This window comes from Meles meles, chromosome 9, assembly GCF_922984935.1.
Source record: "Meles meles chromosome 9, mMelMel3.1 paternal haplotype, whole genome shotgun sequence".
NCBI lineage: Eukaryota > Metazoa > Chordata > Mammalia > Carnivora > Mustelidae > Meles > Meles meles.
Genome location: NC_060074.1, coordinates 70,607,212 through 70,632,026, shown reverse-complemented (window position 1 = coordinate 70,632,026; position 24,815 = coordinate 70,607,212). Strand labels below are relative to the sequence as shown.

Sequence of the window (24,815 nt, the reverse complement as noted above, 5' to 3'; positions counted from 1 at the left end):
AAGCCCCCTGGGCCCCGTGCTCAGCAGGGAGTCAGCTTCTCCCTCTCCCCTTACCCCTCCCCCTGCTCCTTCTCTCTTTCACTCTCTCTCCCTCACTCTCTCTCAAATAAATAAAGTCTTTAAAAAGTTTTTTTAAAAAACTCACTTTGCTCGGGCTGGTTGTGTTTCCATTTAAGGCTGAATATAAGAGGTATATTATAAATCCTAATTCCTTTTCCTCCTTTTTTGAAGAAAAAAGGGGGGGGCTCACTGACTGGAGGAAGACAAGGGGGAGACCAGTTATGGTAGAACCAATGAGACAGGCTCTTCACTTGGACTCAGTAGAAACGGAGGGATGCAGCTTGATTCGATCTGCTTGCTGGAGGAAGAATTAAGATGTAATGACGGACTGGATGGGAGAGGGAAGGGAGCAATGAAGAGTGACTCCTAGATTTTTAGCCTGAGCAAATGGATGGTGCCATTTAGTGAAACGGAAAAGACTCGAGGGAGGAGCAGATACGGAAGTGTGTGGAGGTGGGAATTCAGAATCTGTTTTGAATGTAGATGACACAACTGACTTCAAGACTTACTATAAAGCTGTAGTAAAGAAGCCTGCGTGGTACAGGTGGAAGAACAGACAAATAGATCACGGAACAGAACAGAGAGCCCAGAAATAGACCCACGTACGTAGAGTCAACTGATCTTTGACAAAGGAAAAGACAGTACAATGGAACAAAGGCAGCTCTTTAACAAATGGTGCTGAGCAAGTGGACATCCACACACACACACACAAAATCTACACATAGACCATACACCTTTCACTGTAAAATACAAAATAACCTCCTAGAAAATAACAGGAAAAAGTCTAGATGACCTTGGGTATGGAGATAACATGTTCAATGCCAAAGACACAATCCATAAAAGAAAGGATCGATGAGCTGCCCTGCATTAAAATTAAAAATGTCTGCTCTGCAAAAGACACTGTAAAGAGAATGAGAAGACAAGCCACAGACTAGGAGAACATATTTGCGAAAGACCTATCTGATGAAGAATTTAACCGAAATACACAAAGAAGTCTTAGCATTCAACAAGAAAGCAAAAAAGCCAATTTTAAAATATTATAAATGTAAGTTCGAGAGGCTCTTTTTAAAATTTTTTTAAATTTATTTTTTAAGTGGGCTCCATGCCCAGTGTAGAGCCCAATGTGGGGCCCAAACTCATGACCTTGAGATCAAGAGTCAGACACTCAACCGACTCAGCCACACAGCCGCCCTCAGGATGTTCTTTAAACATATATGGTAGATATCAAGTTGACCACTAGCTATATGTAGCTGAAGTTCAGATGAAAGTTTGAGGCAACAGATATATAAATTTCGAATCATCACTCTGTGGCTGATGTTCAAGCAGAAGGGTGGGTTGGTTGGTTGGTTGGTTGTAGCTTTTAGCAGTGGAGAGGAGGAGAGTTTGAGGCTGATGAGGGAGGAAGGAAAGAAAGGGAGAGAAGACGTGCAGCCCTTGAGAGGTAGTGGGGTGAGGGGGTGCGATCTGGCACATGGGTGGGGGGCCGGCCTCTGTTAGATGCAGGAATGCTTCTTCCACTGGAAGAGAAGACAGAGAAGGCATGGCGAGATGTGTAGCTTATTTCACAGTGAAAAGCCATAGCAGAGGGGCTGTGGAGAGGGTAGGTTTGAGGGGAAAGTAGAAGTTTCACACACAGCCTTCTTCAACTTGCCCTTTTGCAACTTCCTCCCTTCCTTCCTTCCTTCCTTCCTTCCTTCCTTCCTTCCTTCCTTCCTTCCTTCCTTCTTTCCTTCCTCCCTTTTTTCCTTCCTTCACCAAGTTTCCATGGCCTAGCACAGAGACAGAATCCCAGAAGCTCCATTTGTGAACCCTTTAGTCATTGGGTTGTGGGGAGGTAGAGAAGCACAAGGACCCAGCCATCAGCTACTTCAGGAGCAAGCCAGCAGGTTACCAGTGTGGGCAGCGCAACGGCCTGCCCGCCCGAGTGTCAGTGCTGGGAGGGCGGGAGCCTTCCAGCCCCACCTGCTCCCGCTCTTTACCTCATTCCAAGGACTCGGAAACACCAGCACTTCAGGTCATCTCTCAAGAGGCTTGACATTTTGCCTCTGAATTTCTGGAGTTAAGGTTCCTTGGTTCTTGTTCTCATAAGGCTGGCCAAACCTTCTGCTTAGGGCAACCACGCTTTCGGAGAAAAGTTTCCGTGTCTGTGGAGGATAGCAGGTGTGGCTGCTGCGATCAGTGATGTAAAGGGAGAGGGGGTGGCGGGTACCATGCACAGCCTTTCCCTTCAGTTCTTTGAAATCCCGTGAAAGTGCTCATGAGAAAGCACATCTTGAACTTTCAAGGCTGTTGCCTGAGTGGATTAACAAACCCTGTTTACTAATATCTCTCTGCCCCCTTTGGAGGACCACAGTCTTTCGAATTCCATGCTCTCTTTGCTTTGAACAATGCCTCCAGCTTGCTGCTCTTCTGATCACAGCATGCGAGCCAGCTTCTTTGCTTTGGTCAAATTTTGTGTGTCAGCCATTGCAGCTGTTTGGCTTATTATACTTGTGTCATTTGGGGTGAATTCCGGGGACCTTGGGATATCATTTTTTTTTTTTTTACCTGCAAATAGATTTCATGAAAAACCATATTCGATTTGGCCAAGTTTTATTTCTAAGTAAGGAGCCCGTCCCCTAGCCTAATGGATACAAAGCCAGACATACGATATCTGGTTTTACTGAGGTCCTTATCCCACTTAAACAACATAACAAATGAAAGATGTATTTCCTTTTTTTATGCATCCTTTGAACAGCAATGACCAGCTCAGGCGTGAGGACCAGTGCCCCACCTGTCACCTGCTGTTGCCTCCAAATATCACAGACGCCGCTGACTGTTTGCCCACACTCCCCTTGCATACCCAGCTCACCCCTCTTCGCTTGCTAACAAAATCTCAACTTTGTTCCAAAGAGAATGCGCCCAGCTCCAGGACGTGAATCAAATGAGTCTAAATCCATCATCTCTCTTGCTGGGCCAGTGATGGGCAGGGGACCCAGCGCTGGCCTCTGAAATGGAAAGAGGTCTGAGGAGGGGGCTTGAGAGAGCCGGGGGAGGGGCGGGTTTTCCCTTCCCCCAAAAGAAGGAGACCAGAAGAGATGCCACTCTCTTTTCCCTCCTGCTACGGGAACTTATAAATTCCAGGGCCCTCGGGGTAGCCTGCCTTTGAAATGGATTTAGTAAAGGACTGTATTTGGAGTTGTGGAAAGGGAAGGCCAAAAAAGATGAGCAAAGAAGGACACTAGGTAACCGGTGCTGAGCCAGTCCTGCATCAGCTGCCTCCAGACCTCTTGTTTTGTGCAAGAACCCAATGCCTTCACTGTTTTAAGCCACTTGGGGTTGAGTATTCTGTTATACTTGTAGCTAAAAAGTCCCCAGATACATGTGACTTCACGGAACTTGCCGTGGGCTCCAGAGTGTTTATAACTAATGCTCTTTACCCCGACTCATCAAAAACAATTCCCCAACTTCACACTTGGCTGTTAAGGCATGGTTCTTTTATAGCTTGTTAAATTTAGCTAAAGATCCAGGAGTATTACAAAAGCAAAGCATTGTAATTTCTCTGGTTTTTTAGCACACACACCTTGGCTAAGTGGAATAATATAAAGAAAAATATTTTTTTCATTAAGTGATCTAGAGAAAAAAATGTCAGTATTCCCAAACAGCTATTTTAGAGTTGTCGTCTTTAAAATGTTTTTAAACCTTTCCAGTTCAGAATTGGAGTTCTTAATTGGGTCAGCCCTTGGAAATTATTAGAAACCAACTACAAACAGCCTCTACTATTGCCTGAGGCAGTCATAATATTTTTTTAAATTGCTATAAAAGCTCACCTGCATTATTAAAGGTCCAAATATTCTTCATTCTTTATGACTTGGCATTTCATAATCTTATTTGTCCATAACGTCAGCACTTTATCCATTTTTATTGCTAGAGGCTTACATTTATCTTTATTTAATATTATTACAGTTTTCCTCCTTTCCAACCCAATCCTATCTTTACACCTTGTGTCCCTGAAAATGCACGAATATGGCCAAACCTCACTTTGGGGGCTGCTGGGTCAAACACTGTCCTTTTTAGAATTACCTACCAAATGCACATCTTCAGTTTACCAGAATGTCTAGTTTTCGTATCTTCGCCCGAGAGTACACGTAAGGCGTTTGGCTTAAAGCCAGCTCCAAGAAATCCCTGACATTTTGCAAGAAGCAAAAACGCGCATAAACCAACATTTGCGCAGAGCCTAAAATAAGTTATGCAACAAGCCTATGGAATAAGCAGAACTTTCTTTTCATTCTGAGTTCCAGTTTCTACGTTGACTGAGGCACGTTGAGTCCTTGGCAGGAGTAGCAAGTATGTTTGTTAACTAAACGAACGGGGGTTGCGAGCGTAGAGAGAGTGACAGAAAAGCACTGACCGGGTTAGGACTTCGTATTTCCGTCAACTCAGGGCAGAAAGCGGATATGCATTTTCACAAGGGCTTTATGGAACTTTATTGAACTGGCCCCCAGTGCTTACGGACCGTCGCTCCCGGAAAGACCAATAGTGTAAGCTTGTTCATTACATTCAGCAACGCATGTAGGAGTCCAGGCCTGTGCCAGCGAGTAAGGACTATTACCCTCTTAAAACCTAGGCCTGCAGAGGAGGCTTTCAAAGTCGTCTTGATTGCACCCACAGGATTTTAATTTGAGGAGGTGATACAATGAGGCTAATGCCATTGAAGGAAGACGGTCATTGCTCACTTCTCAGGAGAAGGGAGCGAGTCGTGCCGCACAGGGCCCCATCGGGCAGTGCCAGTTTTGACCAGGAGACTGAGGCAGTGAGGGGGGAGCACAAGCCAGCACGTTTATTGTTTCCTGTGGCAAAGGCAAGGCACAGAAAACAGCTCCAGGTTGGCCAGGTTGAGTCAACAGGCTCTGGGCTCTGGAGGTGGTCTCTAGTAGTAGGCTACCCGCCCCTGGGTGATTTGGGCAGAGGAATATCGGGTTGGCAAATGAGTTAAATAAAAGAGGTGGCTGGGAGTGCGGACTCATGATTTATCCGAGGATCTGTAATATGATTATCAGGTCCCACAAAAGCCTTCTCGCAGAGAAGTAAACAGCTTTGGACCTGAGTCTGACTCAGCGACCAGTGGGTACCATTGAAAAATACAGAATCTAAGAAAACACAAAACAAAATCCACAAGATCAGAAAGTCTCAGGGCAAACCGGTCCTCTTTCATAAAAACACAACTTAGAAACTATAGTGTGTACCAATAAGCACATGGAAAACCAACCACACAGCTGTTGCAGGTTTTAATGACAAAAATGTGTAGTAAAGAATTTGGCCTTACCTCCAAAGAGGACTGGCCTTCACCCTCCAGAACGTTCCAGCTTCTGGAATTAATCTGTGTCATACCTCATACGACCTGATAGGACTGTCTTTGTCTAGCGCACAGGGTGGCCACACTGGGTCTTTGGCCCTGGCCCCTCCAGAAAGATGGTATTATTTAGGATATGGCTTTGAATAGTGTAGTATGGGTCAACCTTGTAGACTTCAACCATGTGGGCCATCAATAAATTGTGCCTACGTAATGAAATCCCACTAAACCCTCCAGACACTGATGCTCCTGTGAGCATCCCCAGCTGGCAGAACGCCGTGTGCATTGCCACACATACGTGCCAGGAGGGTAATGCATCCTTAATCCACGGGAGAGAACCATCAAAGCCTAACGTCTGGAACATTCCCCGATTCTGCCCTAGGCTGATTTTGATCTACCTCCCTTCCCTGTAATAAACCACAACCATGAATAGAAAAGCTTCAGTGAGTTCTGTGTGCCCTTCTAGGGAACCACGGAAATGGACGGTTCCATAGGCAGTGGGTGTCGGAAGACTGGAAAACTCTGACTTTGACCTTTGCCATTGGTCTAACTAGGCGAAATCTCTGCACATGAATACAGGCAAGTAAGTAAATAAATCAATAAAAAAGAAGTAAATGAATAAAATTGACAAGTAAAGAAGGTATTAAATAAAGAAATGGAGGGGCACCTGGGTGGCTCAGTGGTTTAAGCCTCTGCCTTCAGCTCAGGTCATGATCTCAGGGTCCTGGGATCGAGTCCTACATCAGGCTCTCTGCTTAGCAGGGAGTCTGCTTACCCCCCCCCCGACCCCGCCTACCTCTCTGCATACTTGTGATTTCTCTGTCAAATAATAAATAAAAAATCTTAAAAAAAAAATAAAGAAATAGAAAATTCTCCTGAGGGTCCCATGGTTAACTCTTTCTTCCTGCTGTATCTTTCTAGATGTTTTCTGTACAAACATAAATGTATACACACACTTTATTGTTTCTTTATTAAAATGAGACTGTGCTCTACAGCCTGTCCTAAAATTTCCTTGTATCCCTCCTATTGTGTAAATAGCCCTTGTGTCAGCACATGCCCTGGGGACTTGGTGGCTGGGTGCTGTTTGTGAGGCTCTAGACGTTCTGAGAATCAAGTCTCAGGGTTCTTTTTTTTTTTTTTTTTTTTTATTTGACAGAGAGAGATCACAAGTAGACAGAGAGGCAGGCAGAGAGAGAGGGAAGCAGGCTCGCTGCTGAGCAGAGACCCCGATGCGGGACTCGATCCCAGGACCCTGAGATCATGACCTGAGCCGAAGGCAGCGGCTTAACCCACTGAGCCACCCAGGCGCCCCAAGTCTCAGTGTTCTTATGAGATCACATGACCTCACGTGGGAGAGCTCTTAGAACAGTGCTGATCACAAAAATAAGCAAACATGGGGCACCTAGGTGGCTCAGTGGGTTAAGCCTCTGTCTTTGGCTTGGGTCATGATCCCAGCGTCCTGGGATGGAGCCCCACATCGGGCTCCCTGCTCAGTGGGGAGCCTGCTTCTCCTCTCACTGTGCCTGCCTCTCTGCCTACTTGTGATCTCTCTCTCTCTCTGTCAAATAAATAAATAAATAATTTAAAAAAATAAGCAAACACTCCACACATTGCATATCTCTGATTTGTCTGTGATTTAGTCCCTCTCTCGTGTACATGGCTGTTCCTTTTTTTTTTTTTTTTTTTTTAATTTCCAACAAGGCTGCATTGGGTATCCTCGAGCTTGTACTTCTATCCAGGAATGGAATTACTGCATCAAAGGGTATGTGCACTTAACAAGTTGCGCTCTAAAATTGTGCCAGTTTAAGTCCCCCCCTCCCCCAGTCTGTGATATGCCTGATTCCCCTTCCTCCCAACTACTGAGCATGATCAAACTTTTTAGTCTTTGCCAATCTGATAGGGTTTTAGAGATCGCATCTCCTTGTAGCTTTCATTTCTTCAATTATTGTGAGGCTGAGTATCTTTTTTATATATTTATTCAGTTACTTTATATTTATAGTACTTTTTCTTCCAGCTGCTTAATTCATGTGCTTTAATTTTCTCTTTGATTTAAGCAAACTTCCTACGTCATTTGAGACTGGTATCTTGAGTCAGAATTAGGCAAAAGAAAAAGACAGCAGCATGCCTTTCCAGCCTGCATTTCCACATCATGACTGTCACTAGGCTTTAGACTTCCTTTACTCATTTTTTAAAAAAGATTTTAATTATTTATTTGACAGACAGAGATCACAAGTAGGCAGAGAGGCAGGCAGAGGGAGAGGGGGAAGCTGGTGACCCCAGTGGAAGGCAAAGGCTGGCTTCACCCACTGAGCCACCCAGGCGCCCCTTTAAACTTCCTTTAAAACAAAAACAAAAAGCAAAGCAAAATGAAAAACAATGGACTGGGAAGAGGTGCTAATTTTCTCTGGTTGACTGAAGGGCTTTTGTTTGTTTGTTTATTCCTTTCAACTAAATAGAAATCATTCCCTTTATTTCAGCTTATACCCATTTTTCTTGGTTGGAAATGAACCCGCCAAGATCTGAATCTTTTTATTCTGTAATTTAAACCCACCTAACAAATAAATATTCTGGTATGTCTCACACAGTGTAAGCGGTAGTAGACAGCAAACTGGTAACGACCCCGTGTCTTGATAAGTTTTTTGCAGTTTTTCTTTTAAAAAAAAATATTTTATTTATTTATTTGACAGAGAGAGAGAGATCACAAGCAGGCAGAGAGGCAGCAGAGAGAGAGGGGGGGAAGCAGGCTCCCCACTGAGCAGAGAGCCTGATGTGGGGCTCCATCCGAGGACCCTGAGATCATGACCAGAGCCAAAGACAGAGGCTTAACCCACTGAGCCACCCGGGTGCCCTGCAGTTTTTCTAAGATTGAATTATTTTAGTAAAAACAGGTGGACCCATAAGGTCCTAAAGATACCTTGATTTTCAAGCGAATTTAACACTTTGCAGAGAACGTTTGTATAAACTCTTCAGAAATTTGATTCCTCAGAGATCGGATTTCTCCAAAAAGGAGAAACTCCCCCACCAACCCGCCCACCAAAATGTGGTCTTGTGTTTCTTCAAACCTCCTTTTCTTCCAAAATGGACCTCTTGAGAGCTTCCCTAAAAGGGCTCCTTGTTTTTCCAGCGTACAACCTCTTCCCTCCCCTCACGGGTTTCTCCAAACACGCCGCAGTCAGCATCCGATGACTGAACTGGCTTTCTCCGTATTTGTGTATGTGCAGACCCCTCTTTGCTCCCGCGTTCAGAGTTGTAGAGCTCCTCTTGCTCCAGTGCTCTACTACTTCTAAATATCCGCGCAGCAAAGTTCATCCACGCTCCGCAGCTTGAAACAACAAGAAGCGCTCATCATCTGGCCCAGCTTCTGCAGGGGCCGGAGACCCGGGGGCGGTCCGGCCGGGCTGCAGTCATCCGAAGACAGGCTTCTTGGAGCTGGGGGATCTGCTTCCGGCATGGAGCTCTCACGGGTGGCAAACTGATGCTACGGAGGGTCTGAGTACGGGACTCTTTCCTAGAGCGACTCAAGAGTCTTCGTGGGGGCGCCTGGGTAGCTCGGTCGTTAAGCGTCTGCCTTCGGCTCTGATCAGGATCCCAGAGTCCTGGGGTGAGTTCCGCATTGGGCTCCCCCCAACTCGATGAGACAGAGCTGCGGGAAGGAGAGCAGGGGAAGGGAAGAAGGAAGCAAGGGAGGACAGAGAGGAAGGGTGGGGAGGAGGAGGGGAAATCATGGGAAGGGGGAATCTGGAAGAGAAGGGCAGGGCAGGGAGGGAAGGAGCCCTTGTCTGCGTGGTTCAGTAGAGTTCAGGGAGGTCATCCTCTCTCTCTTGCAAAAATTAATAAATAAAATCTTGAAAAAAGCCCCTTAACTCTATAGAAATACCCTAGTGAACAGGAAACTGGTTGCTTTAATCAAACCTATGACACAGGTGTAGAAGGACAAGTCTTAGACCAGGTAACCTGGGGCAACTACGGAAAGGCAGAGATGTGCCTGTGGGAAGTTCACTGTGGACCGCCCTCTGGACCACAGTGTGTGGAGAGTGAAGGCAGGAGAGCAGGGGTCAGGGAGTCCTACAACTCCGCCAAGGGCCTTGGGGGCCTCCGCTGTGGCCCCCACGGCTCCGTGGCGGGGAGGCTGTATTTAGAATACTGATACCATGGAAATTGGCAAGTGCTACAAGGCAGGGTTTTTAATCCCTGGTCTGATCCCTGAGTTGACTATCTACCAGCACACAAGTGATCTGTTGAATCCCTCTCTCTGAGATCCAGAATGTTTTATTTTAGCCTATTAAAATTTCTTTTTTTTAAAGATTTTATTTATTTATTTGACAGAGATCACAAGTAGACAGAGGAGCAGGCACGGGGGGGGGGGGGCAGGCTCCCTGCTGTGCAGAGAGCCAGATGTAGGGCTCGATCCCACGACCCTGGGATCATGACCTGAGCCAAAGGCAGGCAGCCGCTTAACCGCTTAACCGCTTAACGGTTAGCTGAGCCACCTAGATGTCCCCATATTAAAATTTCTAAGAAGTCCTACAATATAAGAATGTGCTTAATTTTGTGGATAAGCATTCCCCAAAGATAGCTCATGGGTATACATCTTAGTCCACATACTCAAGCATATCAGAAGCTATGTAATTTCAGATTCTGAGTCCCTTTCTTCTGGATTGATGGGGGAAAAAATCAAGACAGAACATTCCTTCTTCCAGAAATTTCCTCACCAGCCTTCTGTCCCCCCCACCCTACCCCCAACTTGTGCCCCAGTTCCAGGTGGCAGGAAGGGTGCTGTTCTGATTGTGGTTCTCACTCACTGATCCATCCAGACACTGCTCAGATGCCCCAGATCCCAGCCCACGTGGCCCTGCCAGGTCTGAGGTCTGGGGCTGGCCCTTCTGCGACACTCCACTTGGAATAAAGGAAGCCTTGTCCTTGGACAGGATGCACTCTCTCTCCAGCAACGCTGTCCACAGCACCTCCTATTGCCTCTCAGGCCTGTTTCACCCATACTGTCTGGCTCTGGAAAGCTTCCAAGTGCAAACCCTGGTCTGGTGATGTTGCTCCATGTCCTTGGCCACCTTCCTGGGCTCTGTGGAACCAACTCCCTGAACTCTACTGAACCACACACAGACGCGGGCTCCCTCTCTCCCCTTCTCTCTCAGATTCCCCCTTCCCTGATTCCCCCTCCTCCTTCCCCTTCCTCCTCCCCACCCCTCCTCTCTGTCCTCTTTTCCTTTCCTCCTCCCTTCTCTGGCTCTCCTTCCTCCAGCTCAAGAACTTTCCAGGCTGGTGTAAATCCCCCCTCTATTCATCCAGACTTTGCTTGAGAATCAGCTGAATTCTCCAAAGGATTTAGGTTTTGAATTAAAGCCAGAAAGCCTGGTTGTTTTGTTTTCTATTCTAATAGAAAACTCCCCTAGGGCTAGGAGCTCATATCCCCTTCCAGCTTTAAATGGGGGACAGAAAGCTTGAAATTGGGAGGGATAGAGTAAAGAAGCTCAGACCTAAAAATAGCATTCACTCCATCACACCTGTTTTAACTTCGGAACAGTTTTGGGGAGCATGGTTCAGGGAAACTTTGTTTTTTGTTTTTTGTTTAGATTATTTATTTATTTGACACACATACACAGAGAGAGAGAGAGAGAGAGAGATCACAAGTACGCAGAGAGGCAGGCAGAGAGAGGGGGGAAGCAAGCAGAAAGACCATGACCTGAGCCTAAGGCAGAGGCTTAGCCCACTGAGCCACCCAGGCGCCCCTGGGGGCACTTAGGGACCTGCTGGGGTGCCATGGAGGTGCCATGGAATGGAATGCCTCAGAGCTCACAGCCTGGGGAAGTGCTCTGCACAGTCTGGCGGGCCTTCTGGAATGGGTGCAGAGGTGGAAGGAGGCAGAAGGGAGGAAGTCCCCTGGACCTGAAGTAAAGGAGTCCTGGGGATAGGTGAGGGCCGGGGGAGAGGCTGCTGGTCTTGAAACCCTCCTGCAGCATTCACTGTTGCTCTTGTGTCTCTGCTGGCATGTGTGGAAGCATCCTGACTCCCACAGTGACGGCATCCTTAAAATCCCTTGGAAAACCAACACATTGATCAAGAAGTGACCAAAAACGCGAAGCCTCCACCAGACGAAAATAAATTCGAACCCAGTTACGTGGGGCATGATTTAAGAGCAGGCCATTTCTAAATTGTTTATTTCACACACAGCATTGATATTGGTGGCAACCATGATGACAAATCCTAGGACCTTGATAAGGTCAGCAAATTACCAAGTGCTAATTGTTTCTGCCAGGTGTAGGTGAGGAGATAAATAGCATATAAATTCAACTGCGGGGCCTGAGGCTGCCACTCCCTGACACTCGTGGCTGCTCTGCGATCCCCAGCTAAATAATTTCCTCTTATCCCGTAATTAGACACTTGTACCTTTATAAACTGTACTCCTTAATGAGTATGTTATCCTTCCACTGCCGAAGTTAGAAGAGAAGAAGAAAGATACGGGACAGTAGGCAAATAAATTGAATGTCAATGACATGGCACCCCATTGTCACCGGGGACATGAGACCATCTACCTCAGGTTCCATCTGGTGGGACTGTTGGAGCTGACATGGGGCCGGCCTCAGAGCTGGGCCTGCACTGCCAGGCCCCTCTCAGCGTCATTGAGGATCTTGCTTCAGATTCACTTCTAAGTCGTGTTAAAACATCACATTTATCCAATGGCAGCTGAAATGTCTCAGCTTTATCATAGAGGCCAGTTGTTCCCTTCCCAGCTTCCCATCTCAAGGGTTGAATAGGAGTACCACCACACTATTTGACCAGAAATGCAGACAAACAGTGCAATACGATGGGTTGTATCTCTCCTTCTCTCTTCAGCCTCTGTAAGTCTCTTAGAAGCATTAACTGGATAATGTTATTTTTCATTAGTCATGGTATGTCAAATGCATTAGAAATTCTAAGGACAAAAATGGGTCCATTCGTTGTTATTTTATCCATCTGTCCATCCATCCATCCATCATCCATCCATCCAGCCAGCCAGCCATCATCCATCCATCCACCCATCCATCCAACCATCATCCATCCATCCAACCATCATCCATCCATCCATCCATTCAACCATCATCCATCCATCCATCCATCCATTTACCTATCCATCCATTCACTTCATCATTTTTTCTTTGTATTTCTTTACCAAACACTTTTGGTTCAGACCCTGTACAGGGTGCTTGATGAAAGACATGTGAGTGTGGCACATTTTTTTTTTCTGCTGAGTTCAGAGAGAGAGGCCAAAATTGTAAATACCGAAAACAGCAGGAAGCCATCGGCAAGCCGCATCGGCTTGGGCTTGGGCTGGAAGATTCCACTGAGGCGACGGGAGAGAGCGCAGAGGAGCAGGAGAGAGCAACAGTTTGTAGGCCCTGGGGTTGAGCCACCCTCTGAAACATATCAGTGCCCCGGGCCTGTGGCGCCCAGTGCAGGTTTGGCCAGAAGTAGCCTGTGAAATGGAGGCACAGCACCTGGCCAGCATTACCCCACTGTTTTGCTCCGGGCAGCCCTGTGAAGCAAGCACTTCCCTAGCTGTTCTGAGATAGGGACCAAGAGGGATGGAGGAAGAAATCCCTACCACCCCTGCTGATGGTGATCTTGGGAAAGTGACTTAACCTCTCTAGGTCTCAGTTCTTCATATGTTAAATGGAGATCAAAACAATTTCTAGGGATGCCTGGGTGGTTAAGCATCTGCCCTCCACGCAGGTCACTATCCCAGGATCCTGGGATAGAGTCTCGTCTGGAGTCTCAAGTCTCTCGCAAGGGGCTCGTAGCTCAGCAGGGAGTCTGCTTCTCCCTCTCCCTCTTCCTGCCACAACCCTTGCTCCTGCTCTCTCTCTCTCTGAAAAATAAATAAAATCTTAAAAAAAAAAATCCAAAACCGAAAACAATTTCTACCTCTCAGGCTTATGAGGATGAAGTAAATTTATGCATGGAAAGCACTTAGAAGAGTGAGATCAACACATAGCAGCTATCATTGCTAATCCCACTGATTAATCTTAGTGAGTACAAATGAGCAAATCACTGAGCTAAAAGACACCCAAACTAAGAGTCAAGCCACTTCCTCACCCACAGTTCTGTATGCGGTGCGCCATGGGACCACACGGGCTGACCACCTAAGCAAGACTGGGAGCAACCAGGAAAGGCTTCCTGCCAAAGGGGGCATCTGAGCCGAGTCTGGAAGAAGGGCCAGGAGCTTGCCAGGGAAAGGCATTTCAAGGAGAGGAAGCAGACTGTGTGAAGGCCTGGAGGCTTGCACCAGTCCGTGTGTGGAGGGTACGGAGGTATGGGTGTGGGTGGAGGAGTGAGTAGGGCCGGAGCACAGGAGCACAGATGAAGAGCCCCTGAGGTGTTGGGACGGGATCCTGGAGGCCTTGCGGATTCTCTGTTTTCTGTTTGGTGCTAGCTGTGTGTTTCTAGAAGGGTGGGGAAAAAGTGAAAGAGGAACTTAAAGGTCTAGATCACCTGTACTTAGAATTTACTTACTGTTTCTCTTGAAATAACTTGCCCTTTTTACATAAATTTATTTTTTATTTTAATTTTTATTCAATTTTTTTCAAAAATAAATTTACATAAATCTATTTTTCAAAGAAACTTTATATCATAACTGTAAATGGCAAGCTCACCGTGCCAGATGGGTTTCAGAAGTCACATTGTTTTCTGATTTCGGAAGGTGATATGGTGTATATATGCAATGTTTGTTAACATCCCCAGAGGGCCTGAGAATGAATGAATATTTCTGCAGGGAAATGTATGAATATTTACACCAAGTGGGATAAAGACTATTTATAGCTTGCCTCAAATCAGCTTTGGCTCCAGACTGACAAAAAAACCTTTCTTCTTCTTTTTTTTTTTCTTTCAGAGCTTTTTGGAATTTAGAATGTGGATGAGTCGTATCACTTGCTGGAAATAAAAGGTAACAGAAAATATATTATCACAGAAGAAGCAATGGGTCTAGACTAGCATCCCGCTCAGCCTCCCTGCTGTGGCTTTGGAAGGGCTCTGGCTGAAAGGGAATGTCACAGGGGAGGTGTGACAGCCTCCACGGCCATGTTAACCATGGGGACCGGTACTGGGAGTACTAAAACCCCATGTGATACTCTAGCAACTTTTCTGTAAAGCTAAAACAATTCTAACATGAAAAGTTTATTTAAAAAATAAAAGTTGACTAACACCAAAGCAGACTTTCTCCATGATGCTGAGAAATGAAAGAGAATGAAAAGCAAACTCTCTTTTCTCCTGTGGTCCTCCTCGTGCCACCTGAAGTTCTCCCCCTCCCCCAAGGCAGCTCTGGGCCTTGGGAAACCTCAGCTGGGTTTGGGCCAGGCTGCACTTTCTCTGAATGTCTTTGGGGCTAAACTCTTGGGTTTTTTTTCTGTGGACAGTGGGGTTTCATTAAAGGTGTTTAAATGGGTTTGGGGGTGCCTTCATTGGGGTGTAGGGGTGAGCAGTTTGGCAGGAGTGGAAGAAGTTGGGCGGGGGGGGAACGAAAAGTTGGTGATCATGAAGGGACAGATGGGGGGGGGCGTTTCCAAGTGGCAGGAATCCGGGTCCACGGAAGGTGTTTGAGCAGGGCAGGAGTATGTGGGAGAGTGTGTTAGGGGGCTGGCTAGGGCAGGATGCTGACTTTGAGAGGCCCCAAAGCACCTAACTGAAGATGTCATTCGTGGGCCTGGAACCCAGAGCTCAGAGCCAGAGACACAGATCAAAGGGGGCCTGGAGCCAGAAGATCCCTCTGTCCCCCAGTCCCCACCCCTGGCCCGCTGTGGTTTAAACTGCAGAGGAGAGGGAGACCAGGCCTTCCTATAAATTGGGAAGTCAGCAGAGGGGCCCTCATTCTGGATGGAAAAGGAAGCGTGGTTCCTGGTGGTTGACCAGGAAGCCGATAGAATGAAAATCTAATCTGCTAAGGATGGGGACTTTCCCCTAGGACCCAACGCCCCGGGGTGCCTGAGACGAAGCTGTTCTATCATAGGCAAAGGAACCAGTACAATGATGATGATGATGATGAAAGATGACCACAGAGACATCCCAGACAGAGCAAAGAAATAGGGCAGGCTTCTTGAGGGTCTGCAGGCCTGTTTGCCCACAGAGGACACTCATCCTGTCCATGAGCCTAATTTCGTCCTCCAATCTCTCTCCTGCTCACCAGCCCCTTGCAGGAGCCACCAGCCTGGAGATCTCGGGCCAAGGCACTGCCATTCTGGGACTTATCCTAGCTGCTGGAAGCAGGAGAGAAACTGGGTCCTGGCGAGGGGGCGTTGGCTGCCAGGTGCGGTCCCCTGCCCCCAAAGGCTGGCAGGAGTGGCAGCGGGCTGCGGGCCTGCCCGGGAAGCGGGTCAGCCTGCCATCCCCAGCAGATGTCAGTCTGGGAACAGGAAGCAGCTTGTTTGGGTCTTCTAAAAAATAAATAAATAAATAATAACTACAACCACAAGAACAGTCTTTTATTCCGAAGTAAAAAAATGCTTTAATGACTAGAGCATTTAGCCCATCGGGGGTTTTCATTGTTTTCAATTATGTGCAATTCTGAAAGGAGCGCACAAATTCTGAGCCTGAATGGAGAATTGTGGGGCTGCGGATTTGTGCTGTTTTAAACATTTGCTTTACTACTTTAAGAAGAGAACTGTAAAATGGAAATAATGATATATTATTACAAGTAAATTACACTGTGGAGTAGCATTAATATTGCAGTTGAAACCTAGAATTTGAAATAAAGATGGAAATATTCATTTGTACATAGTTTTTGTTCTTAGAAAAATGATTTGGAATTAGGCGAGAAGCTTCCTTCGGCGTCTGTGTACCCAGCCAGGCTCAGCGCTTGCGCCCGCCGAGCTCCCCCAGCAGCGCGGGACCGCAGGCAGGCGCGGGGGCAGGAGACCCCCCGAGTTCTCAGGCATGGGGCGGGGGGCCTCCGTGCTTCCCCAGCCAGGCGGACCACCGGTGCATTACAGAAATGTGTGATTTGGAGAGGGGAAATGGGGTGGGGGTAGACCTAACAGTTTTAGGTGCGTGGGGACAAACCCTGGATGAGGAGGTGGTGGTAGCAAGGGACAAATGAGCCTCATTCTTTGGGGGGTCACCATCTCCCTTCGCGGAAGCAACCCCTATTGCCAGACCCCATCCGCGCCTCCTCCTCCTCCCCCACTTCTGGGAGGAGGGCAACAGGGAAAAGATTAGGGTACATAACTTCCTTTTATTTGTCAGTTCAAGTTTGTTTTTTTAATTAAAAAATAGGGGTTTTTTTGTTTGTTTTGTTTTGTTTACATCTCTGTGTTGGGGAACTCTTCGCCCTCAAGCCTTCTTAAAACCCATTTCATATAACAGAGCTCTGCTATGTTTTCTGAACCAAGCATCACGGCGGACTGGGCCGTGTTGTCTGAGACCCGGGGCCATTGCTCCCATGGCTTCCCCAACCGATTTCCTGGCCTGGCCCTATCCATTCTGTCAACCTCTCTTTCCGGTCTTCTCTGCCTTTTGCCCCTGAGGCCTCTCGGTGCAGCTCACGCTCCTCCCTCATCCCCCATGGAGGCCACTGGACATCAATGTCTTTGAGAAGTCTTCGCGGGAGCCGCTCACCGCACCCTCCCCACTCTGCTTCTGTGACAGCTTTAGCACGCATCTTTTAGCACGGGTCACAGTGTAGAACCCCCATTTGATTAGGAGTTTCCTAGGGTCACTAAATTCAATAAATGGTTGTGGAAGGAAGGAAGGAAGGAAGGAAGGAGGGAAGAATTTAGTGGTTTGGGAGGAGTGACTGTGAAGTATTATTTATTGAGCACATTACAACAACCCAGTGCAGGGCAGGCATGCTCTCTCTTTTTACAAATGAGGTCAGAAGCATTAGTAACTTGCCCCAAGACACACAGCCAAGGAGGAACAGAGCAAGGATTACAGTTCTGACTCCCCAAATCACCTTTTTACCCTACAGGATGGGGTGAGGACTCAAAGAATCTGCAGTGTGTACACTGAACACCATAGAGAGAGCTTTATAGTCCCTGTGGGTTCCTTCGAATCTCCAGAATGGTCCAGCAAATACCAGGGGTCCTGATGACCAACCCCTTCATAACCTTTTGGTTGGAAAACTTCAAACCTTGAGAAAAGTTGAAAGAGTACAACAATGAACACAAGTATATCTTTCATATTGGCCAATACACATATGTGCTTATATATGTATTTCTGTGTTGACGGTTTGGATTTTTTGTTTTTTTTTTTGGTTTTTTGTTAACCTGCTTGAAAATGACCTGGAGATATCATGACATGTGATTCTTAAATACCTCAGCATGTTTCTGTTGAGGAGAAAGTTCTCCTCCATAACCATAACACCATCTCACACCCAACAAATTTCACATATACTTAATCATTAATATACAGTCTATATTCAAATTTGCTAATTAGTCCATAAATGTCATTTTATAGCTATTTTTGCTTTTTGATCCAGGATCTAATTAAGGCTCACAAATATTGAGTTACCTTTTCTCTTTAGTCTCCTATAACCTCAGTTTGACTTTTTTTTCTTTTTCAGGGTGCTGATATTTTTCAATTCAGAATACTTTTCTTAAAAAAAAATTTAGGGGTGCCTGGGTGGCTCAGTGGGCTAAAGCCTCTGCCTTCGGCTCAGGTCATGATCCCAGGGTCCTGGCATTGAGCCCTGCATCGGCCTCTCTGCTCGGCAGGGAGCCTGCTTCCTCTTCTCTCTCTCTCTCTCCCCGCCTGCCTCTCTGCCTACTTGTGATCTCTGTCTGTGAAATAAATAAATAAAATCTTTAAAAAAATTTTAATGTAAGCTTTACTCTCAATGTGGGGCTTAAACTCACAACCCCAAAATCAGGAGTGGCATGCTCTACCGACTGAGCCAGCCAGGCACCCCCCAGACTAATTTTCTTGTAGAGTGTCCCATATTCTAGATTTCTGTTTGTTCCCTTATTGTTCTCCTCAGGAATACAACATAGGTGACATTGTGTACTTCCTGCTGCGTGTATCAGGAGATATATAATGTCAGTTTGTCCCATTATAGGTGATGTTATTATGTTTGATTACTTGGTGTCATAGGCAGCCCCCAGGATGGCCCCAATGGTCCCTAGTTCTAGATATTCACTACCGGTTTGCCCCCCCCCCAATCCTCCTTGAGTGTGGGCTACACTTAGTGACTCACTTCTAAAGACTGGAACATGACAGGAGATAGAGACTGCCACTTCTGAAATTGGGTTCTAAGTTTTCATTTTGGAGTTCTCTCTCTTTCTATTTGCATCGCTTGTCCTGAGGGAAGCCAGCGGCTGTGCTGTGAGGTGGCTGCGGGGATCTTGGATGGGACTCTGCTGAGGCTGGCAACAGCCACCTGAGTGAAATAATCCACTGTAACCAACTTCTTTCTGACAAACTCTCCCACATTTGGTTAGTAGAAGTTCTTTCAAGCTGAGCTCTGTATCCCTCCCACGTTCCCGTCAGTCCTTGAGCACTTGTTCACTCTGTATTTTCCTTGTCACAGACCTGGAGTCGGCCATCTTTCCAAGGTCTTCTAGTGGAGACTGGCATTCAGGAATCAAGTTTTGGCTGCTAGGTTGCTCATTTGCACCATCGTTTATAGAACCTTTTAGTGGATAGAGCTAAAAAAAAAAAGCACTTAAAAATTTTTTTAAAGAAATTTCTTTCAATTCAAATCCAGCTCCATAGGGTTTTTCCTCCCCTTCCCATTCCAAGCCTTTATCTCTCTTCCTCCATAACGAGAACGCTGATTCTCACCTGCATCAATATATCTCATCATTTGCTCTGTCTTACAGTGCCCTCAAAATAATTTGAGAATTACTCCTCCAATACTATTTCCAAGAAGCCTTCTAAGAAAAAATTCAAGACTTGTTTGCAGTTCTATTTGTTCTTAGAATGATCCCAAGAAAGGTATACAGAATAGAGTATTCACAAACCATTGAAAAGAACTGTGTGTGTGTGTGTGTGTGTGTGTGTGTGTGTGTGTGTGTGTGGTTGCATTACCAGTCTGATATGCAGTCAGGTACTTTTGTTTCTATGTGTGTTTAGTTTAGTTTTAGGGCTTGGTTTCTTCAAATCTTTTAAAATTGAATTTCTTTTTAAAAAGATTTTATTTTGTAAGTAATGTCTACACGCAACAGGGGGCTCGAACTCACAACCCTGAGATCACACTGAGAGTCGCACTGAGCCAGCCAGGCACCCCTGAATTTATTTTTTAATATACCAAACTTTCACAAGGTTTAAAAGTCAAAACTATATATAATAAAGTACACTCAGAAATCTGACTCCCATCTTTATTCCTTCCTCTGAATTCCCACCTGTCCACTATAGGCAATGTTTTTATTAGTTTCTGGTTTTTTCTTCCTGGGTTTCTTTTTCTTATACAAAAAATAACATATTAGGGGCGCCTGGCTTGATCTCAGGATCATGAATTCAAGCCTCATGTAGAGATTATTTAAAAAAAAAAAAAAAGTAACATGCTATATACCACTACCGAGCACCTTGATTTTTTTCACTTAATATATATTAGAAATCACCACATGTTAATTCGTAGAAATATTCCTCAACCTTTTTTGGCTTTATATTACTCCATTGTGTGAATTTACCATAGTTTATTCAGTTAGTACCCAAATGGATTGAGCATTTATATTGTTTCTAATATTTTAGGTATTATTATATTAATAATAATTATTACATTAATAATATATTATATATAATTAATACCATTATATTAATAATATTAATAATTAATTATTAATAATATTTAGGTATTATATTAATATTAATATTATATTAACAACAATAATTAATATTAAACATTCTTTATTAATAATTAATTTAATAATAATAATATTGGGTGGCTCAGTCCATTAAACATCTGCCTCCAGCTCGGGTCATGATCCCAGGGTCCTGGGATTGAATCTTGCATCAGGTTCCTCAGTGGGGAGTCTGCTTCTCCCTCTCTCTCTGCTCCCCCTGCTTGTGTGCTCTTTCTCCCTCCTGACAAATAAGTAAAATTTTCCAAAAAAAAAAAAAAGTCTCAGTGAAGACCTTATAAAAATACTGTTTTACATTTGTGGCAATGTACTTGCAGGGTGAATTCCTGGAATTCCTGGAATTCGAATTGTTGGATCAAAGGGTAGATGCACAGGTAGTCTTGCTAGATGTTCCAAATTCCCTCCCTAGGGGTTGCACCAGTTTGCACTCCCACCAATGACTGTGAGAATGCCTTTTTCCTCACAGCATTGCCAGTGGAGTATATTAACAAAGTTTTGAATTTTTGACAATTTGGCAAACACTAATATGTCAATGTAGTTCTAGTATGTGTTATATCACCATGAGTGAAGCTGAGTATCTTTTTATATTTTTATTAAGATGATTTTTTAAAGGATACATCTTTATTTTTTCATTTTTATTTATTTATTTTCTTAAGTCATCTCTGCAACCAACGTGGTGCACAAACTTAGGACCCCAAGATCAAGAGTCCCTTGTTCCTCTAATCAAACCAGCCAGGCACCTCCATCTTTCATATTTTTAAGACCCATCTACATATTTTGTATGTGCGTGTGTGTGAACTGTTTATGCTTTTTGCCCAATTTTTTTTAAAAGATTTTATTTATTTATTTGACAGACAGAGATCACAAGTAGGGAGAGAGGCAGGCAGAGAGAGAGAGAGGAGGAAGCAGGCTCCCTGCCAAGCAGAGAGCCCGACACGGGACTCGATCTCAGGACCCTGGGATCATGACCTGAGTGAAAGGCAGAGGCTTTAACCCACTGAGCCACCCAGGCGCCCTTTTGCCCAATTTTTTATCAGGTTTTGACTTCTTTTTTTCTTTTTCAATTCTAGTATAGAAAACACACAGTGTTATATTAGTGTCAGGTGTACAGCATAGTAACTCAACAGTTCTATACATTACTCCCACCACCTGTTCCACCCTTTGTCCCCTGTCACCTCCCCTCTGGTCACTATCAGTTTGTTTTCTATGGTGAAGAATCTGTTTTGAGGTTTCTCTCTCTCTCTCTCTTTTTATTTTGTTCCTTCATTTCTTAAATTCCACATTTAAGTGAAATCATATGGTATTTGTCTTTCTCTGGCTGGCCCATTTCACATCATATTATACCCTCTAGATCCATCTATGTTTTTGCAAGTGGCAAAATTTCATTATTTTTTGTGGCTGAGTAATATTCCAGTGTGTATATATAGCACATCTTCTTTATCCATTCATCTATCAGTGGACACTTGGGCTGCTTCCATAATTTGGCTATCGTAAATAATGCTGCTAGAAACATCTGGGTGTGTGTATCCCTTCAAATTAGTGTTTTTGTATTCTTTGGGTAAATATCCGGTGGTAGAATTACTGGATCATAGGATAGTTTTATTTTTAATTTGTTGAGGACCCTCCATACTGTTTTCCACAGTGACTGCACAAGTTTGCATTCCCACCGCAGTGTAAGAGGGTTCCTTTTTCTCCGCATGCTCACCAACATTTCTTGTTTCTTGTGTTTTTGATGTTAGCCATTCTGACAGGTATGAGATGATATCTCCTTGTGGTTTTGATTTGGTTTTCCCTGATGATGAGTGATGCTGAGCTTCTTTTCATGTGTCTGTTGGCCATCTGGATGTCTTCTTTGAGAAATGTCTATTTATGCCTTCTGCCCATTTTTTAGTTGGATTATTTGTTTTTTTGGTGTTACATGAATTCTTTATATATTTTGGCTATAATTCTTTATTGGATATGTCTTTGGCAAATATCTTCTTCCATTCAATAGGTTGTTTTTATTTATTTACTTGAGAGAAAGTGAGAGCAAGATAGAGCACGGAGGGAGAGGGAGCAGCAGACTCCCTGCTGAGCAGAAAGCCCGATTCAGGGCTCAAACCCGGGACCCTGGGATCATGACCCAAACTGAAAGCAGTTGCTTAATCCACTGAGCCAACCAGGTGCCCTAAGATTTTATTTTCAGATAATCTCTACATCCAATATGGGGCTCAACCTTACAACCTAAGGATCAAGAGTCACATGCTCCATTGACTGAGCCAGCCAGGTGTCCTATCTTTTCATTTTGTTGATTATTTCTGATTATTTCCTTTGCTGTGCAAAAGCTTTTTTTTTTTTAATTTTTTTTTTTATTTTATTTATTTGACAGAGAGAAATCACAACTAGGCAGAGAGGCAGGTAGAGAGAGAGGAGGAAGCAGGCTCTCCACGGAGCAGAGAGCCCGACGCGGGGCTCGATCCCAGGACACTGGGATCATGACCTGAGCCGAAAGCAGAGGCTTTAACCCACTGAGCCACCCAGGTGCCCCTGTGCAAAAGCTTTTTATTTTCCTGTAGCCCCAATAACTTATTTTTGCTTTTGGTTCCCTTGCCTCAGGAGACAAATCTAGAAAAATATTGCTATGGCTGAGTCAGAGAAATGACTGCCTGTGCTCTCTTCTAGGATTTTTATGGTTTTGGGTCTCATATTTAGGTTTTTGTCCATTTTGAATTGTGTGTGTGTGTGGCGTGAGAAAGTGGTCCAGTTTCATTCATTCGCATATGGCTATCCAGTTTTCCCAATACCATTTGTTGAAGAGACTGTCTTTTTCTTGCCTCCTTTGTCAAAGATTAATTGACCCTATCTTTGTGGATTGATTTCTGGGCTCTCTTTTCTGTTCCATTGATCTATGTGTCTTTTTTTGTGCCAGTACTGTTTTTATTACTACTGTTTTGTAGTATATCTTGATAGCAGGGATGGTGATACCTCCAGTTTTGTTCTTTTTCAAGATTGCTTTGGCTATTCAGGGTCTTTTGTGGTTCCATACAAATTTTAGGATTATTTGTTCCAGCTCTGTGAAAACAGTTGATGGTATTTTGATAGGGATTGCATTAAATCTGTAGATTGCTTTGGGTAGTGTGGACATTTTCACAATATCTGTTCTTGGGGCGCCTGGGTGGCTCAGTGGGTTAAAGCCTCTGCCTTCAGCTCAGGTCAGGATTCCAGGGTCCTGAAATCTGCTCAGCAGGGAGCCTGCTTCCTCCTCTCTCTCTGCCTGCCTCTCTGCCTACTTGTGATCTCTCTCTGTCAAATAAATAAATAAAATCTTAAAAAAAAAAACAACCCAATATCTGTTCTTCCAATCCATGAGCATGGCATGGAATTATTTCCATTTGGTTGTATTGCCTTTAATTTCTTTCATCAGTGTTTTATAATTTTCAGGGTACAAGTCTTTCACCTCCTTAGCTAAGTTTGTTCCTAGGTATTTTATTATTTTTGGTGCAATTGTAAATGGGATTGTTTTCTTAATTTCTCTTTCTGCTACGTCATTATTAGTGTATGGAGTATAACAGATTTCTGTATATTGATTTTATATCTTGCAACCTTACCGAATTTATTTATCAGTTCTTACAGTCTTTTGGTGGAGTCTTTAAGGTTTCCCAAATATAATATCATGTCATCTGCAAATAGTGAAAGTTTTACTTCTTCCTTACCAGCTTGGATGCATTTCCTTTTTCTTGTCTGATTGCTGTGGCTGGGACTTCCAGTACTATGTTGAATAAAAGTGGTAAGAATGGATATCCTTGTCTTGTTCCTGATTTTAGTTTTTCATCATTCAGTATGATGTTAGCTGTGGGTTTTTCATATATGGCCTTTATTTTGGCCTCTTTTTCTCAATACTTAAATGTTCTTTATAGTCCTAATAATATAGAATAGCCTGTATCTGTGGTAAATGTTGCAAAGTTTTTCTATCACTGTGCTACCTTTCTCTCTCTCTCTCTTTTTGCCATAGAGCAGCATTTTTAAAAATGCTGCTGAGTTCACTAATATTTTATTTTATTGCATTTGGATATTTTATTTTTCACTAGCAAGCATTTATTTGGGAGTTGAGCTGGTCTTGGACTGGGTTCCCATGTATCCTGATGTCCTAAGTCTCTCCCTTTTGTGAGGTAAAGTAGTGAGACCAAGCCAGTCTGATTGGTTTTTTCATCTGTTTTTCCTCCAAGAGGTCAACATTGTCTCTCCTTGACTGAAGGAATCCTGGTTGGGGAGGGTTACAGACACTTAGTTCTCATTGGGGAAGATGAATGTCTCATGAGAGAGAAGGCTGCCTCATATCTTCTCTTTTCCCTAGGAGACGGTACCCAGAGCTGCCCTTGGCCTGTATGGGATTTGAGAAAATTCCCCCACACCTAGGGTGTAAATAAATCCATCTGTATTTCCTTCTAATACTTGTGTGGTTTCATTTTTTTACATTTACATTTCTGATCCATTGGCATTTATCCTGGTGGATAGTAAGAGGTATGGGTCCAATTTTCTGATAGGCAAGGTGGCCCCAGGGAGTGGGGGTGGGATGACATGGGGAAAATAATCTGTGATCCTTCTAGTCTTAGCCACTAGGTGGCACTCCTCTAGATTCATTTCTGTGGGACTAGGAGGAAACG

The 24,815-nt window shown here is 44.6% G+C and overlaps 1 long non-coding RNA gene across 1 annotated transcript; it reads left to right on the top strand.

The window, feature by feature from the left end:
• The first annotated feature begins 8,811 nt into the window (after window positions 1-8,811).
• On the top strand, window positions 8,812-15,808 carry LOC123950478. The gene is made up of 3 exons (XR_006820232.1): window positions 8,812-8,993; window positions 14,274-14,327; window positions 15,564-15,808. It is a non-coding gene; the product is annotated as an uncharacterized LOC123950478 (long non-coding RNA).
• The last annotated feature ends 9,007 nt before the right edge of the window (window positions 15,809-24,815 follow it).